Here is a 14,812-nt window from a genome sequence, read left to right as displayed (position 1 = left end):
CCCTGAGTTTGGACTATATTTTTAACATAGAAATTTATATTCTCATCTCTTCCTCTATATATTTATAAATGGTAACACACATCATGCGTATATACCTTAATTATTATTTTCTATACCAACATCATAAGAAATAGATAATTTAAAATCATATATTGGTGCACAATGGGGTATATTTTTAATGAAGGTTATTTGGATTCAAATTAAGGGTTACCTTATGTTCTTTTAATAATGACATAAAATGACATATGTGGGTAACTTAGATGCAAATTTAAAGTGTTAATTTAAGTTGTTTTATAATGTTAGTGGTAAGAAACTTAGATGCAAATTTACATGTTATTTTAAATTATTTTAAATTTTTTTATATAATGGCATAAGTGCATAATTTAGGGGTTGCTTTAGTTTATTTTATGTAATTGTAGAGGTGGGTAATTTAATATAGATTTAGGGTGTTACTCTAGGAAATTTTCATAATGATGGAGGTTCCTTTTCAAAAAAAATAATGATGTAGGTGGGAATTTTTTGAAAATATAAAAATAGATTCCATGGTTATGATGATTGAGTTTACCGAATTGATGGCTAGATATTTTATTTGTTTAGAGAATTTCTAGGATTCTCTCTTTTTCTAGACTGTCCACGTAGGATCCTAAGTGGTTTCATGCGAAAGGTTCAAAATGATCCTCCAATTAGTAATAATTAATAAGATGAATGATATATACTACTACCTTAAGTTAAACCTTTGTAGCTTTGGCAATTAATATCTAATAACTCATATAAGCTACAGATATATTTTTTAATTCTGAACCATTGTATAGACATACTCCCTCCATCCCGCAAAGAGTGTCCATTTAGAAAATTTCAGACACATTAGTAATGATGAGAAATATCTACTAATTGTAATTGAAAATCGTGATGTTTGTTTAATTTTCTGGTTCCTAAATAAATGCACATATTTTAGAACCATAGAAATAACATCAATTAATCAATTGATTGGCTCTATGTGCTTCTCCATATACTTTTTTATTGGTGTGAGTGTTGCTTTCATTAGATGAGGTTTACTAGAAGATAAAGGACACTCTTTGTGGGACAAACTTTAGAGTCTAAATGGATACTCTTTGCGAGACGGAGGGAGTAGATGTTTACACACACACATATCCACACTTACGATACCACATCCCAATATAAGCATATTTGAGAAATTAGGCCATTAGATCTTGAGATTGATAAGATCACCACAAGTGCCTCGTTGTCACCAAGCACGTTGTCGGCCACTTGTATCATTTACTCTTTGCAAAAATCTAGGAAATGCGAGAACATATTATGAGTTTAGTACTTGAATGAACTCGCTGATGGACATGTTCACCCTAGTGAGTCTAACCAGCTAAGCTACGCTCAGCTCACAAAAATATTACATTGATGTAACTAGATTCATAATAAAACATAGTATGATAACATGTAACTATTTTTATTTAAAACAATATTTTTGTATAAACATTGTCAATCAAAGCTTGATATTTGAACATAGTGTCGATTCCGTAATAGACTTATATTTGAGATGGGAGGCAACAAAGATAATTACACAATATTTAGTTCATGGTCATTTTTATAATAACAACCTCAGCTAACCATCTAAGCAATGCTTAGTTCTCTGGATAAGTTTTGTGGCAACCATGCTTATGAAGTCGTATTATTAATGAGAGACCTATACTAGGGCGTCCAACACTCCAACCAAGGATTTGATTCCTAGTGACCAGGGGTGGAACTAGTTTTGCTAACCATTCGATCACTTCGATTTCAGAAAAAAAATCTAAACCATACATAAAGTGAATTATTTTGTAGCTCTTGTGAGATTTCACATTCAAAACAATATAAAGTGATAACTTTGTGGTAATATATCACCACTGGATCAACCAGATATATTTAACTTGTTCTGACAATTACTGCCTATTTTTTCGAATGGGCCCATAACTAAGTAACAAGATACGAATTCTAATTTTTGTTTCGGGTTTGTACATCCGTCAAGGAAGTGCGATGACAAGATCCATGTGGGTCTGCTCTTGATGGTTAATTGTCCGTAAAATTAGTCCTGACCATTTATTTTTTCTCTTGATATATAGTTTTTAGCTGGCAGAAAAAGTAATGAATTATGGTATTTGAGTGATCGTCAAAGTGGCTATGTCTCCAGAGATAGGTACCTCATTAAGCTGCCTGACTGCGCTTACATAGTCTTCCAATTCTTTGATTGTCAGCTAGCTGAGAGTATATAGAAAACATTATCTCCTATCAGTGTCATTCACCAAATTAGTAGTTAACATGCATCCATGTATGGCATGTCAACTGTCAATAATCCATGTTCATGAAAACCCAAACCTTTCTGCCATATCTTGGAAACTATCATTTTCCTTACTGTTGAGGAGGTTAGATTCCAGTTAACGTCAGTGGTGACGTAATGGAGAAAAGACCCAAATAGACTACTCAAATGTATGTCTTTTTAAGCAAAATAATTAAACTCGATCAACAGATGGAACTCAAAGACAAAATTGATCTAGATCAGAGCAGTTTTACGTTGCACATGCAAAGTTATGTCGGTGGTATGTGCAGTACAAAAGTCACATGTAGTTTCTCTTGTCTTGACTTTAAACAATCAAGAAGTTTGTATTATTACATCCATCATGCCAGGTGGAAAGGAGCATCTTTTAGCTATGTTTAGGACGAAGTTGTACACGTGCAAAGATATTGCAATGGAAAGAGTGAGATCTGCCCCGAAGAGGCAATGGTATCACTGTATTGTATATCTGCCCGTATCAGCGACTGCAATCTGTTCTAGTTTATTTATCTGTAAGCTTCACAGAGATGGATATAGATTTTGACATACTTTTGTCGGCACGCCACATGTACCGTGCATCCATTGCATACATCAAGAGAGAGTGGACAACATATGCTCCGCCAATCTCTTCAAGATGGACAATGTTCAAGATTGCTAGCTAGAAAGTCTAGCTAGAACACAGTCACTTAACTGTAGAAAATGAACATGGAGTGGTAGTTCAGTTAACTCGTCGACTTGTGTTATCATTTGACTTTCTTGCTTCCAACGTCTTTCCTAGCTAGATGTATAGCATGGCTTATTATGGTTAGCATATGTCGCTATCTTTGCTTTCGGGTTTTTGCTCAGTAATATAATAGGAAAAAATAGGATACATCACGCCGGGTCCATTTTAGTACACCAACTAGATACCCCTTTACTACCCGGCGCCCGCCCGGTATCGCTAGTTTGGTACTAAATGTCACGCCATTTAGTACTAAATGCAACATTTAGTACCAACCGGTACTAAATGCAACATTTAGTAAACTGCAACCCACGTCGCGCTATTGCACATGGCACTTTAGTACCCATTGGTTTTACTAACTGGTACTAATTGTTATTCCTTTTCTTTTTCTTTTTGCCCTTTTGCTTTCCTTTTATTTTATAATTCATATTCGTATCCGATGGAGCATTTACTACTAATATTACGTTAATATATTAACCCATTCAAATCCAAGTCTTACAAGTATCAACCCATTCAAATCCAAGTCACTCAGAGAAGATTGTACATGCTATGAAATTATACATCAATACTTAAGTTCTTAGAGAGAACAAATTCAAATCTATAAGAAAAGGGTAGGGATACATCCATGTAAGTTACATATTTCATAGTACTACTCGTTTCGCTTCCTTAGATATGGAACATAGTTAAGATCTTCAATCGTCCAGCCTAAAACTTCATCAAAAAAGTTAGAGCACGGATGAGTGCACTCTCCTTCCCTTCACATGGATGGTCACATACACTACTATAAATCTCGAACAATGGAGAGGTTAACTGATTTGGCCTGTAGAAAGCGAGATGAGCCTGGAACTTCCAATCTCTAGTGAATATAGGGTTTCCACCCATGTAAGTCAAATCCAACACATCCAAGACTTGAGCCAGAATTGCACGAAAGCTCGTTGCCACATTGGTAGTACCAAAGAGATCCTAAAAGATGATAATAACGTTATGAAAGTTAAAAGATGTAACATAACTAAAGTTAAAAGAATGATAAAATAATGTTTCATACCCTGTCGTGTTGATTAAGATGACAAATCTTCTTAGTAGTCACAAGCACATTGCTTTCTCTCTCCTCGAACTGCTTTATTCAAAAATATGACAAGTCTGGCACAAGGTACCCATGATCCTTAAGCTGTTGTAGGCAGGCCTCCACAGCGGTCCGCTCAAAAGATACCCTACTTGGTGCTATTTAACCTCATGTGGTAATTGAAACCATCGGGATGTCCTCTCTTGGTGACATCAAGGTGAAATCTGTTTCTCGAAAATGTACTTGAAAAGAGATGTGTACTATTTTAAAATAAGGTTCATCAACAACCTCGGTTTGCACTACAGGAGAAGTACCACCTAAATCTTCGACAACATCTTTGAGCCATCTAATTGTGTTGATAAGCTACATTATAAATTTAGAAATTATTCATTTGAGTAAAAACTTAATTAAAAAAGGAAAGAATATTACTATGTTGGGAACTGCTCCTTTACTTCGATCGTCTTGTGGCAAGTCAATGACGCCATGAGGGAAGTGAATTCCTAGACAACGAGACAATGGCTCCTCAAACATGTAGTCTCCATGGCCGCCAGCACCACGGCGGCCACCTCCACAGTCGCCACCACCACGGCGAAAAGAACTTCCACTAGCCATAGTTAGCCCAAACTATCCAAATAAAATTGAAATAAGATACATTATTCCACAAACATCAACTTCAATAATAATTACGCTGTAAAACATCATAATTCACGAAATGTTAAGAATAAAAGATTATCCAAAATAACTAATAGTAATCAAACATCAACTTCAATAGTAATTACGTTGTAAAACATCAATAGAAATTTACAATTGTTGGTTTAGATGTCATGTGCATTGTGATATCTAATCAAAACACATTAATTATCGCAATTGCATGGAATAAAAATGGAAAAAAGAAAAAAAAACAACCGGGCCGCTCGGGGAGAAGGCGGCACGACGGCGGGGAGGAGGCGGCCTCGGGGACGAGGGCAGGGAGGAGGCGGCGCGTGGGAGGAGGCGGGGAAGAGGCCGCCTGGTGGGGAGGAGGCGACGTCGGCAGTGGGGAGGAGGCATCCCGGCAGGGAGGAGGCGGCGGCAACAGCAGGGAGGAGGTGGCGCGTCGGGGATGGGGTGCCGCGGGATGGTGCACCGCAGGGACGGAGGGAGGAGGAGGCGCATCGGGAGGAGGTGGCACAGTGGGGAGGAAGGAAACTGCCAAGTATGTGGAGAAGACAAAGTATTTGTAGGTGGGCAATCAATACCGGCCGGTTATAGCCTTTGCGAGGTACTAAATTGCTCTATTTAGTACCATGCAGGGCTTCTAACCGGTACTAAAGGTGTTTAATGGTGGGAGCAGAAAATTGGGGCATTTAGTACCAGTTATAGCCTTTGCCCAGTACTAAATTGCTCCATTTAGTACGGAGCAGGGCTTCTAACCGGTACTAAAGTTACCAAAATGGCGGCCAGCAATTTCCTTTCCTGCGCACACGGTCTTAATTCTAATAAAATATTTCAATCAACAAGGTTATCACATGTGTATAGATATATGTATATGTACACGTATACGTACACGTACATGTACATGTACATGTATATGTATGAAGTAGTAGAGATAGAAATTTATCATAAATATTAACTAGAGTACATTACATATGAAATTCATCGTACATATTAAATCTTACATAAATGAGATACTTAGAACCTAGGATCGTCCACATCATACCCGTTAATCATCGCAACATACAAACTACGATTAATATCGATAATGTCGATTCCTAAGAACCTATCGACATAATCTAGCGTATATATGTATGCACTATCCCTAGCCTTGTAGGGCATGTGGAATGTCTCTCCAAATATTCTCACCGAAGTCGTAGATGATGATAAGGTAATGTCAGCTTCCAATCACCACGTACTCGACCTGGGTCAACTCTTGTGAATGTCCAGCTAATTGCCTAGTACCTGATGTAGGACTTCTTTTGGACCTTGGTCGGCGTGCACGAAGCTATTATACAGTGTGTCCTTGAGTCAAATGGCAACCAACAAAAGTGTTAGTATTCGAATGCTAACAATGGGCGATTGAAAAATTAAAAAAATTAATCTAGAAATGTGTTACATACAAAATTAAAAATAATGACTAAATGTAAGTTACATACAATGGGCGATTGATACACTGGTGATATCCGTTTAGGCATTTGTGTGACGTCCGGCTCATCGTATTCGACCGCTTTAATCTTCCAGTAATTGTAGTATGAAAATACATGATTTGTCTGACGTTCTAATTGGATCAATGCTTGCCTCACAGCACTACATGTGGCAACATGTGGCTGTTGTGTGGCAATAGAATTGACATCGATAATAATTATTTGACCAAGTCTTTGTTCTCGCATGCTTGCAGTATTAATGGATAGAGAAACCACATATCTTCCTTCTATCGGACTTGTTTGTTCATGTACCACCATAGGAGCTTGTTCAGTCATGTTAGTTATTACTTGTCGTAACCACTCGATTGGTGAAACAAGCTTCAATACACATTATAAAAAATATTAGTACAATGTAATGAGTAATAAAATCAGTTTTAGAGTACAAAGGGTGTAAGTATCATGCTTTGGCATAAGTGTGGTTGTGTAATGGGCATGGGTTCGTGACCGACTGTGGTGGAACACCTCGGATTAACTTAGCTAAAGTACGGTTAAGTCACCTAACACACGAATCTCATGCTTTAATCAAGTTAACTCGACGATCCGTCAGATTTCATCCAATAAACCACCTAGACAGGACCGAGTTAGCATAGCTCACACGAAGGTGACTGGTTCCAGAGAATACAATAGATCTTCCATGTTAACCGAGTTCCACAATTTATTCCAATACTGGTTCGAAAATCAGAGTTTTACGAGATTCAAAGCAGCGGAAAAAGTAAATATAGCGGAAGCTAGCGCCGGGGTCGGATGTCCCTGAAGAGGCCGATCAGGACATCAGTGATCCCTTTCCTCGCCGTCCGAGGAGGGATCCCACTCGACCGTCCACCCAGGAGGAAGCTGGGGCGGCCAAGTGCCAATAGCAGCAAACTCAGAAGCTTCAACTTCACCTGAAAGAGATGCCACAAGCAAGGCTGAGCTGCTAAGCTCACCAAGACTTAACCAACCGGTGGGAAAAACTACTCCACCACTTCTAGACATGCAAGGCTCTTTGGCTGAGGGGTTTGTTTGCCAAAAGCGACTACAGTAGGTCCTTACTTTCAATATTTTAGCTCAGATTGTAAGTTCATTAACCAGTCTACATTGGCAACTTATGCTAAACAAACATAGTTTCCAACAACAATGTATAGAACAAGCATCGAGTTCATATCATCATCATGTTCCATCTTTACTCAGTGTAGCATAGCGATCAAGCAGTCTCAAATTGTGAGAGGAAGAAGAATCGATTCAAGTTTCTTAACCATGCATGGTGAACCTAATCTCACGACATCCACGCACCACAAGGGTCGCTTCCTGTGTCGGTCGTCCCCATCAATTCCCAGGCACGTGTCAGGTCCAAACTTCCCTTGGCATGCAATGCTCCACAGTCCCGACCTCTTGTCGTACTGTGGCCGCACTTGCACCCACATGATGCACCATGGGAACCTCGTTCCAGGGACAGCAGGGGTATAAGCCACTCCCTAGTTCAATCAGGTACTAGGCTTCCCCATCCCATACTAGGTATGAGATTAGTACTTTCAAACACTTGATCACCAACACGAACACTTTCCGACCTTAAGCAACTTCATATAGCACAGACGGGGCGATCCACCGACCACCAAAAGAGTTCACCAGGCTATGCCTCGTCCACCGTCCTTATAGTTGTAGCCAGAAGGAGAACAACCAACTCCTATAACTCGCGAGTGACAGGAAATCACTCAACTTTTATCGAGTCCTATTAAGCAATACGACTACTCGGACTTATCAAACTAGTGTTCAGATCAAGGGAACTAAGTCATGCATCTATGGTTTCAAACAACTCCTGTAACGTAAATGCACATACAATCGAAGGAAGGCATGTGCATGTTTAGAAAATTGGGGTCATGCTCCGGGGCTTGCCTTCGAGCGGGGTGGAGGCAAACTGGTCCTCTACGAGTTCTGCTTCAGCTCCTGTGGTCGGCGGCTCAGCTACTGCTCCGTCTTCTGGCACCAGATGCAGCTCGTATGTGCCGTCGGCGAGATTTAGTTCTACACGAATGCAAATGCAGGGGTTAACACTTAGACGGTTATTTCAACAACACTTGCAAGCTTTAGCCTAGAAACTTGTAGCAAAGGTACAGGAAAAGTGTGGAATTCCAAGCTTCAGTTGACAGAGAACAAGACAAAAGGGTCGGATTGGGAGAAACTTATGATCTGACCCTCAAACATAAGGAATAACTGTACCGGGGTCCTCAGACTTAACACAGAGAAGTCCCCGAAATTTTACACAGATACCCTTGGGTCAAAGAAAAAGATATAGCCGAGTCCTCGGGCGAGGCGGACAAAGGTCGGCGAAATAGATAGGGTCGGGCGAGACAGAAAAAGGGGTCGGGCGAAACAGACATGGTCGGGCGAGATGGAAAAAGGGGTCGGGTGAACCGGAAAGGGTCAGCAGCTTACCTTTAGGCCTACTGGTGAAGTCTTGGGGTCGGGAAGGAACAGATTTGGGCGGAAGGACTAAGGCACTAAGGCTTGGGCGGCGGCGATGTCCGGCGGTGCTTCTTGTTGACACAAGTAAGCTCTAGCACCGTGCGGAGGAAACAAGCGGCTGGTGGGTTGGGAAAGGCGGGTGTTGAGCGGAGAGGGGAGTTCCTCAAGAGCTTAGGTGGCAGCGCTTGAGCAGGAAACAGAGGAAGATGCGGCAATGCAACGATGGCGAAGGAAACTCCGATAGGGGCTCGTGTACTCCCTTTAATAGCTGTGTGGAAGAGAGGGAGTCCGGCAGCGTGAGGATCAGGTTGAAGAGAAAGGAGTGCTCTGCCATGGCGGTGATTGGTCGACGCCTCCATTGGCCGGCGAAGTGGAGCTTCGAGGATAGGGTCTTTGGTCATTGGGCACTGAATACACAGCTTATGCAGGCACGGTTTTGCCGGAGAGAAGGATTGGTGAGGGCGAGCGCGGGTCTGGTCGCATCAAGCGGTGGATTGGGGGCGGCGATTCAGCTAGCGTGTGGCAGGAAGGAAGGAAGGGGCACCGCAGGTGAGAGCGCTGCAGGCGAGGTGATAGGGCGAGCGGAGACGCTAGCAGGCGCAGACCAGCGGCTTTGCCGGGGCATGCTACTGGCGAGGCGGGAAAAGGAGTTGTCACTGCTGGATCCGTGGTTGGCGAAGGCAGCATCGTCGCGGGGCGCGCGCGTGGGCAGCGCAATAGAGGGGGTGGCGGAAAAGCCGAAAGGCATCGGGGCGCGTGGCCAGGGATCCAGGTGAGATGATGAGCGCGGGAGGCGAGGCGGTCTAGCGTGGCAGCGGCCAATCTCTGGTCGCAGCAGCGACAGGGCACTTTGGCGCGGCCGGCGAGGGTGCGAGCGAGACGAGGCGAGGCGGAAAGGACTGCAGGGGCTATCGTGCGGGATTGGGAAGGAGGCGCGCTGATCCGTCTGGTTGTGGCCGGCGACTGGGCGAGGCGGGGCTCGTCGGGGAGGTTAAGCCACACAGCGGAGAGACTCTGAAGCAGGGCGCACGCTGGCTCTGGCGCGCTTGACCCGAGAGATCCGTGGGATCTGGTTTTGTGTCCACCTTCCAGTCTCTGGCTCTCCCACAGCTCCAAAGTTTGGAGGAACACTGACTTTTTGGGACTTAGAAAAAAATAGCAGCTTGTTGGGTGTCAGGGGTCGGGGCTGATTAGAACTGCAGATTTGGGAGCTTGTCTTAAGATTAACTCGGCTGATGAACCTGAGTCGTTACACCGACGGGGAAGGAAGCGCCAGTAGGCTGTGCTGGGGGATTCGAGGGAAACAATGGGACATATCGTTCAAAACGCTACGACGTATCGGTATTTTGTCCTACAAAATTTTATCAAATACATATCATTCACTAGTTCGACAAAAAAGAAAAATGCTTCATAGTCAACTTCACGGAGTCAAGAATCCTAAAATAATGGTAGAACATTATTTTCTCAATCACTAATCTCAATGCGTCGGGTCCTAGCAGCTCTTTAGACTGTTCCTGTTCACCTCGGATTTCTCAATTGAAATCATATTGTTCATGCGAATTCCAAGTCTATGGAGAGCCACCTATGCTCCTCCAGTACCAGAGAATTGTGCAAGTACATTCATGCCATGTGCAGAAACTGTTCTCTGGTATTGGAGGAGTGGAGGTTGGTAGATCCATTGCTGGTCCATCTGCATCGTATTACGTGAAAAATGAACATAGGGCTTCCTATTAGATAAAGAACTTGATCAATATTAGGTAGGAAAAAAATAGAGTAAATTTATTTATAAATAAATTATTTCTCCTTATCATAAAATACTCTCCATTATAATAAATCAACAAATACTCTATTTGTAACATAAAACTCATTCTAAAAAATCGATCTAAAAAATTCTCCTCATAATAAAAAAATCAAGAAATACTCCATTTGTAACATAAAACTCAATCTAGAAAACTTTCCATTCTCCTCATTCTAATAAATCAACAAGTATTCCATTTGTAACATAAAACTTATTCTAAAAACACTCCATTCTCCTCATTATAAAATACTCTCCTCATTCAAATAAATCAGCGGTTACTCCATTTGTAACATAAACTCATTCTACAAAATGCTTCATTCTTCTCATTCTAAAATACTCTCCTCATTCTAAAAATTAACAAATACTCCATTTGTAACATAAAACTCAATCTAAAAAATTCTCCATTCTCCTCATCCTAGCTAACATACTCTCCATTCTAGCTACAAAACATAAATATATATAGAATACTAAACATGAGAGGAGGGATCGAGTTGCTAACTTTTTCCTCCCCTAGGTCGAGTAAAGAAGAAGCCCGAGCTCTCGGTCAAATGGTTGAGCTTGGGCTCGGGAAGAAAGAAGCAGCTCATTTTATAAGTTACCTTTAGTACCGACTGGTGGGTCTAGCCGGTACTAAATGATGTTAGTACCAGTTGAAAATACCAGCCGGTATTAACATGCATGAACACCATTTAGTACTGGCTGCCCACTAGCCGGTACTAAATGGCTTCCTGGGAAATTTAGCCGTTGGCCACGCGGTCCACGTACCGGCATTTAGTACCGGCTAAGACTCCAAACCGGTACTACAGGGGCTCCGGTGGCACTGTGAGTGATGACTGGTACTAACGCCCAGCGAAAAGCCATCCAGTTGCTAACGCGTTGAATGCTCAGTTTTCCAGTAGTGATAATACTCCCTCCATCCCAAATTACTAATTTTTGAAGGACTCCCAAATTACTATTCGTTTTGGCTTTTCTAGATATATAGCTTTTGATACGCACCTAGATATATATTTATGTCTAGATACATAGCAAAAGTTATATATCTAGAAAAGCCAAAACAAATTGAAATTTGGGTTAGAGCGAGTAAGAAATGCTTAATTATGTGTAATGGCCAAGTGAGACCAGAAGAACAATGAAATACGAAAGAGAAAGAATTCTCGGCTTCTCGCTATCTAGTAATAGACTGTGTGTTGGATGATTCCATATCAATATGGTCTTTAATAATATTTAGTTCCCTTTAAAAATTTAGCTATCAGATATACAATCACAAAAGACATAATGCCGGAACGGTCTCAAAACAAATTACAGAAGGCCGGAACTCTTTTAATTTTCTAAAATTATATTGTTCTATATCTCTAAGCCCTCTCTATCTATGTATCACTCTATTTTGTAAAATCTTATCTTTCTTTTTTTCTATATTTCTCGCTCCATCTTCCTTTCGCATAAGAGGTGTGAGGAATAAGGGTATCCACGAGTCCCAACCGACCAGGATATTGGTCGGCCTTGGCAAGTGAGCCTGCCCGACCATGTTGTGTGGGCCAAGACATTAAAACGCGTGGAGCACAAGCCAGGAGGCCGGGCGAACGGATTCTGCCCGGATATTACGGGATACTTGTTGTAAACTAATTCAGATTGCTTTCCATGTAACAACCGACTAGGATTGGATCCTATCCGATTGTAACCCTAGGTGTCAGCCTATATAAGGCGGCCAGGGATGCCCCTGCCTCCGAGGGTACATCAACTCTTCGCATCCCATACCAGCAATACAATCCATTAGAACATAAGATGTAGGGTGTTACTCTCTGGAGGTCCGAACCTATCTAAAACCTTGCGCCCTTGTGTTACCATTCAAACTCTTGGTCATGCGATCTCCCCCGCCTACAAATCTACCACCTAGGTAACCCCTGGTGAACTGCCGGTCACTAAATCTGACAGTTGGCGCGTCAAGTAGGGGTCATTGTGAGATCCTCCTTAGCGAGCTCGATGGCATCTCGGCCCGGCATCATCTTCCCCGAGAGCTTCGGAGCATGCTGGTGGACACCGACTCCACCGTCTCCTTCGCTAACTTGGCGTCCGCTGCTAGCTCGGCATCCGTCGGATCTGCACCGACAGAGCAAGGTCTTCAACTGAGGATCATCACGTTGTTTGCCCAGAAGGTCGACGATCTCTCTCTCTCTCTCTCAAAGGCGGCACTACGCCCTGGAAGGTTGGCGCAGGGGTTTTCCGTGTCCCTTTTGGCATCAAGAACTCGGCTACCGTGCTTTTCAAAAAAACTCGGGCAATACTTCAAGATTTAATCTGATGACCCACTTGAACCCTGTATCAAACAGTGACCAATATTTTGATACGGAGGCAGTATTTAGATGCATAGCAAAATTTATGAACCTGGAAAAGCTAAAACGATTTACAATTTGAAACGAATGGAGTAGAATTGTAGAAAATATAAAACAACCTATAATTCAAGATGGTATAATTCAGGATGGAGGCAGTAGTTCCAAATCTAAACTAAAAGTGTTGAGAACTAGGAAAATGTTGTATTTCCACTATAATAATCATATACAAGCATAAAAACCCAAACAAATCACCTGCGTTGCGCCTGCGCGTACAACAACAAAGCAAGAGACTGCATCTATACACGTTAAAGATTCGAAACAATTGAAAATATTTTTTACCCAAATAATTTTCCCTATACCTCTCACATTGGACCCACTGCACAGGTCGAAGGGGTGTAACAGTAATGGGGAGACGGAAAAAGCAACCAAAGGAAAATGATTCTACCAAAATCAAAAAAATTTTAACACCGCGCTTTCTCTGACCCACCGACGTACCCACCACGATCTCGCTCTCAAATTTTTCACCATGAATCAATCATCAATCAATTATCAGCCTTAATAATGCACTCTTTCCAAATTTATAAACCACCAAGATGCCTGTCAAATAGACCATGTCAGGATCCAAGCAAATCACAAATCAATCATCAATAAGCGGTAGAAGGTTTCCATTTGTGATCCCTTGCCATCAAAGCCACATCGAGAAGACCACATGTAGAGAAGGTTTCCATTTGAGATCTCGCTCGGCGCTCGCGTGTTTGAGCTCGTCGCCCGCGATCCCAAAAGGGCACGCACCGAACATTCGCCGTGTTGCCCTGGGACATTGAGGGCGTGGCCTTGTAGGGCGACAGCAGCCGGCGATCAACCTCGTCTTGCGACAAAAAGCCAACCCGCCTGACGCAAACTCTAACTGTGTTGCCCTGGGCTCCGCACGTGTACTTGAGGGCGTACTTGAAGGCATCGCCGGCGATCGCTCTTATTTTGCGGCAACAGCCAAGGTATGACCAAATACTACGCCGTGACTTCCCAGTCCTTGTCCCGTCTATTTTCTTAGTTAATGGATCTTCGCACTGCTTTGCCGTCTTTTTAAATTAATGTGTATTTGCTTGAACCAGTTTTCTGTTCGTATTGATCCATCGGTCTCTAGTTGGTGCTATGTCACAATTTTGTTTTTGACCTCGAAACCTTCATGCATCGTCTGGTAGGTGCTAGGGAAGAATTTTGTGTTTGTCCTCATCCTCAATCTTCACGGATCGTAGCCGGCGTCCACTTGGAATTGTGATGAACACGATGGTAATGTACTTGTATATTTGATTTTTATTTCAATGTGAACAAGATTATGTTGAATCAACACTCATATTTTGTTTCCTCACCGGAGGAGGATCTGGATTGCTTCAAGCCCGAAGATGGACATCTGAACATGTATGAAGACGTTGCAGCAAGGGTATACCATCAGGTATATTAGTTCAAATATATTTATTTTCAAATACGTGCGTGCCGCAGGTGTCGACTGCGCGGCGTCGTACGATCGCCCGGCGAGGCCGCAGTCCATCCACGTACCACGCGCTAGGGCGGCGGCGAGGCTGTCGACTACTCGTACGATCTTCCATCGTGCGCTCGCCGCGCGGGAAGGGCGTCGGCGAGGGTGTCGACTGCGCAGCCTCGTACGATCGTCGGGCGAGGCCGCAGTCCACGTACCGCGCGCTAGGGCGTCAGCGAGGCTGTCGACTGCTCGTACAATCTTCCATCGTGCGCTCGCGGCGCGGGGAAGGCCTCTTCGTCGCCACTCCCAGCGACGTCGTCCGTACGTGATCTGTTCAGGTATTTGCAGCTCTGTTGCCCTTCAATCCATACCCAGCTTCAATGGTGCGCCGCCACTCCCAGCGACGTCGTCCGTACGTGGTCTGTTCAGGTATTTGCAGCTCTGTTGCCCTTCAATCCATACCCAGCTTCAATGG

The sequence above is a fragment of the Setaria italica genome, chromosome IV (genome assembly GCF_000263155.2).
Source record: "Setaria italica strain Yugu1 chromosome IV, Setaria_italica_v2.0, whole genome shotgun sequence".
NCBI lineage: Eukaryota > Viridiplantae > Streptophyta > Magnoliopsida > Poales > Poaceae > Setaria > Setaria italica.
This window is presented reverse-complemented; position numbering follows the sequence as displayed.